Here is a 6,000-nt window from a genome sequence, read left to right as displayed (position 1 = left end):
CTTGTACAGAATGTAATTTGGATGAAGGTAATCTGCAGTCAAATTCACTGGTAAGACTTTTAATGATCTAAGTAAAACCTTGGTTCGTAGTTAGCTTGACATTTTCTTAGACCATCTTTCCTAATTTGCAGATCTCCATCCTGCCATCAAGTGCTATTACTACAAAGTTTCTTGGTTGCATGAATTGACAGATTAATATTACGAAAAGACAGTAATTGTAAATGATTCTAATGTACTTCATTCACCTCTCTTTCATCATGTTCTCTGTATTATTAACTGTCACATTCAAATTTCTCAAGTTTCATTTATACATTTTACACATCAAATAGCATGAAGAACATTACTCACAAGAACTCTATGTGCTGTTTCATCAGATGCATTATCAAAAATGCTGTCATTGGTAATATAAGCCAGAAACTCTCTCTGACTAAGACATTTGAGTGGGATTTCTTGCATTTATAGAGCATATGCTACATCTACAGTAGAAGTTGAAGCTCCCATGGGGCCTATGTAGCTCAATGTTTTACTCTGCAATAACAATGGCTCTTCAATATTCAAATCTTTTTTTCCTATGTGTATATATTTTTTCTCTAAATGGAAAATAACAGTGGTATTATTACTTCTGCTACAAAATAGATACTGCCACCCTTATTTACATATAAAAATAATAAGATTATAAGAAAGGAAAAGGAGGCCGTGAGAGAAAAAAGCAAAAAGATTTTCATATCAATTCGGTTTGGGCTAATCTGCTTTCATTGGATTATATGTATTTAGCGGTTCAATTTGTTGCTAATGTGAGTAGCAAAATTCTTTGCAAACTAGTTACGAATGAAAAATAACGAGGACAGAATTAAGTGATCTCTGAGACAGTGGATCAATGGTGAACTGAATTTTAGAAATGGGCTGAACAGTTAAAGTTATGAATGAAATGAAGGAAGGATATAATGATAGACAGACATACAGTAGATGGAGAAGGACTTAGTTCAGTCTTACAATAGCACGTCTGTACGAAAGACTTCATTGTCATGCGTGTATATATCTATATACAGCTCTGGCAAAAATTAAGAGACCAAATGTTCAGCTTGTCTGATTTTTCTCTTTATAAGTATATTTATGAGTCAAATGTAAATTGATCATTTAGTCTATAAACTATTGACAACATGTTTCCGAATTTCCAAGCAGTAAATTTTGCATTTTTTTTCTGACAAAGAAAAAAGGTCAAAATTAAAAAAAAACAAAAAACAACCCAGTGCTTTCAGACCTCAAATAATGCAAAGAAAACAAGTTCATAATCATTTAGAAACAACAATACTAATGTTTTAACTCAGGAAGAGTTCAGAAATAAATATTTTGTGGAATAACCATGATTGCCATGATTGTTAATCACAGCTTTCATGCATCTTGGCATGCTTTCCACCAATTTTTCACACTGCTTCTGGCGCAAAAATTTAAGCAGTTCTTTGTTTGATGGCTCTTGATTACATTCCAGAAGTTTTCAATGGGGGTCAAGTCTGGAGAATGGGCTGCCCATGACAGGGTTTTGATGTGGTGGTCTCTTAATTTTTGCCATCTTTACAGTATAATATATAAACCCCTGATGAAGGAATCTAATTTGAAAACGTGTGTCGGGGTGTGTGCTGTATTAGGACCGGCGGTCCTTAAAAGGTACAGGCTCCTGTTGTTGATTCTGTATTATCACTCTTTGCACTTAAAACACTTTTTGTGCCACACTCGTCTTGCTTTTTTGCACCTATGCACTTTGAATTGAATTTATATTTGAGAGAATTTTCTCAAGCGTTTAATTTGTTTATTTATCTGGCAGTTTGTTCTATTTTTCATTCTCATTGGTATATACTTCCCCTGTGGATGTGATATACAATTGTTTGAGTCTAAATTTTTTGCCTTACACTTTTTTCTGGATATGAATATATGAGTCCATTTCCTTGGGGCTCTGTAGGTGTTCACATAGCTTTATTGATTTTCATATGACCAACTTTTTTCACTCTCACTCGGTCCGCCACTCATAGCATTGGATACATACATACAGTGGGGCAAAAAAGTATTTAGTCAGTCAGCAATAGTGCAAGTTCCACCACTTACAGTAAAAAGATGAGAGGCGTCTGTAATTTACATCATAGGTAGACCTCAACTATGGGAGACAAACTGAGAAAAAAAATTCCAGAAAATCACATTGTCTGTTTTTTTTCATTTTATTTGCATATTATGGTGGAAAATAAGTATTTGGTCAGAAACAAAATTTCATCTCAATACTTTGTGATATATCCTTTGTTGGCAATGACAGAGGTCAAACGTTTTCTGTAAGTCTTCACAAGGTTGCCACACACTGTTATTGGTATGTTGGCCCATTCCTCCATGCAGATCTCCTCTAGAGCAGTGATGTTTTTGGCTTTTCGCTTGGCAACACGGACTTTCAACTCCCTCCAAAGGTTTTCTATAGGGTTGAGATCTGGAGACTGGCTAGGCCACTCCAGGACCTTCAAATGCTTCTTACGAAGCCACTCCTTCATTGCCCTGGCGGTGTGCTTTGGATCATTGTCATGTTGAAAGACCCAGCCACGTTTCATCTTCAATGCCCTTGCTGATGGAAGGAGGTTTGCACTCAAAATCTCACGATACATGGCCCCATTCATTCTTTCATGTACCCGGATCAGTCGTCCTGGCCCCTTTGCAGAGAAACAGCCCCAAAGCATGATGTTTCCACCACCATGCTTTACAGTAGGTATGGTGTTTGATGGATGCAACTCAGTATTCTTTTTCCTCCAAACACGACAAGTTGTGTTTCTACCAAACAGTTCCAGTTTGGTTTCATCAGACCATAGGACATTCTCCCAAAACTCCTCTGGATCATCCAAATGCTCTCTAGCAAACTTCAGACGGGCCCGGACATGTACAGGCTTAAGCAGTGGGACACGTCTGGCACTGCAGGATCTGAGTCCATGGTGGCGTAGTGTGTTACTTATGGTAGGCCTTGTTACATTGGTCCCAGCTCTCTGCAGTTCATTCACTAGGTCCCCCCGCGTGGTTCTGGGATTTTTGCTCACCGTTCATGTGATCATTCTGACCCCACGGGGTGGGATTTTGCGTGGAGCACCAGATCGAGGGAGATTATCAGTGGTCTTGTATGTCTTCCATTTTCTAATTATTGCTCCCACAGTTGATTTCTTCACTCCAAGCTGGTTGGCTATTGCAGATTCAGTCTTCCCAGCCTGGTGCAGGGCTACAATTTTGTTTCTGGTGTCCTTTGACAGCTCTTTGGTCTTCACCATAGTGGAGTTTGGAGTCAGACTGTTTGAGGGTTTGCACAGGTGTCTTTTTATACTGATAACAAGTTTAAACAGGTGCCATTACTACAGGTAATGAGTGGAGGAAAGAGGAGACTCTTAAAGAAGAAGTTACAGGTCTGTGAGAGCCAGAAATTTTGATTGCTTGTTTCTGACCAAATACTTATTTTCCACCATAATATGCAAATAAAATGAAAAAGAAACAGACAATGTGATTTTCTGGATTTTTTTTTCTCAGTTTGTCTCCCATAGTTGAGGTCTACCTATGATGTAAATTACAGACGCCTCTCATCTTTTTAAGTGGTGGAACTTGCACTATTGCTGACTGACTAAATACTTTTTTGCCCCACTGTATATATATATATATATTTTTTTAATAATATTTTGTATATATTCCTAGCACGGGCACATGCTTTAATGTAGTACTACTGTTTAACATTTTGTGAAATAAAAGTAATTTTATTGGAACACTCCTTTATCCGGTAGTCCACTGTTTGGGTATTTTTTCCTTGGAGATATCTAAGGAAACGGTGGCTCAGTGGTTAGCGCTGCAGCCTTGGAGGACAGCATCTGCAAGGAGTTTGTATGTTCTCCCTGTGTTTGTGTGGGTTTCCTCCGGTTTCCTCCCACATTCTAAAGACATACTAATAGGGAATTTAGATTGTGAGCCCCATCGGGGACAGTGATGATAATGTGTGTGCAAACTGTAAAGCGCTGCGGAATATGTTAGTGCTATATAAAGATTATTATTATTATAAAGCTGAAAGTGTGTATGTGTGTATGTCCGGGATAGGCATCCGCACTGTCGCAGCTACAGCCACAAAAAGTCACACGTCTGGACCCCGAGAGCATCCTAATCTATGTTGTGAGGTGAAATTTTAACCCCGCGCGTTCCAATTTACCAAACAATTTTGCCCCTATGTACATAATGGGGAAACAGTGTGTGCGTATCAAGCCCCGCCCCTCATTTTGATGTCATAACGGTTGCCATGGCGACGCTGAAGTCATCATAGATTGCAATCCCCGCCGCTCATTATGATGTCATAATGGTTGACTATGGGATGGAGGATGTGTGATGGGTATATGGGCACTGGACTATGGGATGGCAGATATGTATGATGGGTATATGGGCACGGGACTATGGGATGGGGAATATGTATGATGGGTATATGGGCATGGGACTATGAGATGAAGGATGTGTGATGGGTATATGGGCACTGGACTATGGGATGGCGGATATGTATGATGGGTATATGGGCATGGGACTATGGGATGGAGGATATGTATGATGGGTACATGGGCATGGGACTATGGGATGGAGGATATGTATGATGGGTATATGGGCATGGGACTATGGGATGGAGGATATGTATGATGGGTATATGGGCACGGGACTATGGGATGGAGGATATGTATGATGGGTATATGGGCATGGGACTATGGGATGGAGGATATGTTTGATGGGTATATGGTCACGGGCCTATGGGATAGAGGAAGTGTGATGGGTATATGGACACGTGACTATGGGATGGCGGATATGTATATGGGCACGGGACTATGGGATGGAGGATGTGTGATGGGTATATGGGCACTGGACTATGGGATGGAGGATATGTATGTTGGGTATATGGGCACAGGACTATGGGATGGCGGATATGTATGATGGGTATATGGGCATGGGACTATGGGATGGAGGATATGTATGATGGGTATATGGGCATGGGACTATGGGATGGAGGCTATGTATGATGGGTATATGGGCATGGGCCTATGGGATGGAGGATGTGTGATGGATATATGGGCACGGGACTATGGGATGGCGGATATGTATATGGGCGCGGGACTATGGGATGGAGGATGTGTGATGGGTATATGGGCACTGGACTATGGGATGGAGGATATGTTTGATGGGTATATGGGCACGGGACTATGGGATGGCGGATATGTATGATGGGTATATGGACACGGCACTATGGGATGGAGGATATGTATGATGGGTATATGGACATGGGACTATGAGATGAAGGATGTGTAATGGGTATATAGGCACTCGACTATGGGATGGCGAATATGAATGATGGGTATATGGGCATGGGACTATGGGATGGAGAATATGTATGATGGGTATATGGGCATGGGACTATGGGATGGAGGCTATGTATGATGGGTATATGGGCACGGGACTATGGGATGGAGGATAATTATAATTTGCTATAACTAACCACAGTTAGTTACTATGCCCGGGCAGCGCCGGGCTCTTCAGCTATTATATATATATATATATATATATATACACATATAAATTTCCTTTCTCATTCTTGAGTCCTCTGCCAGAGGCCTGGAAGTTTGAGGGTTCTGTGCAAGATCTTAGTTGTTCCCAGTATTGCGCTTTTCTGGACAGAGAGCTCAGATGTGGCTCCTAGGATCTGTTGTAGCCATTCATCCAACTTAGGGGTCACTGCTCCAAGTGCTCCTATATGGGCATTTTCATTTTTATTGCCCAGATGTAGTACTTTGCATTTTTCCCTGTTAAAAACCATTCTGTTAGTTGCTGCCCACTTCTCCAATTTATTTATATCTTTTTGAATCCTCTCTCTCTTCTCTAGTATAAGCTATCCCTCCTAGCTTTGTGTCATCATCAGCAAACTTAATCTAATGTACCCTCAATTCCTTCATCTAAATTGTCGATAAAGATATT

The sequence above is a fragment of the Dendrobates tinctorius genome, unplaced genomic scaffold, assembly GCF_039654945.1.
Source record: "Dendrobates tinctorius isolate UK_male_01 unplaced genomic scaffold, ASM3965494v1 ptg000060l, whole genome shotgun sequence".
Lineage (NCBI taxonomy): Eukaryota > Metazoa > Chordata > Amphibia > Anura > Dendrobatidae > Dendrobates > Dendrobates tinctorius.
The sequence above is the reverse complement of the archived record's forward strand: the minus strand, read 5'-3'. Positions refer to the sequence as shown.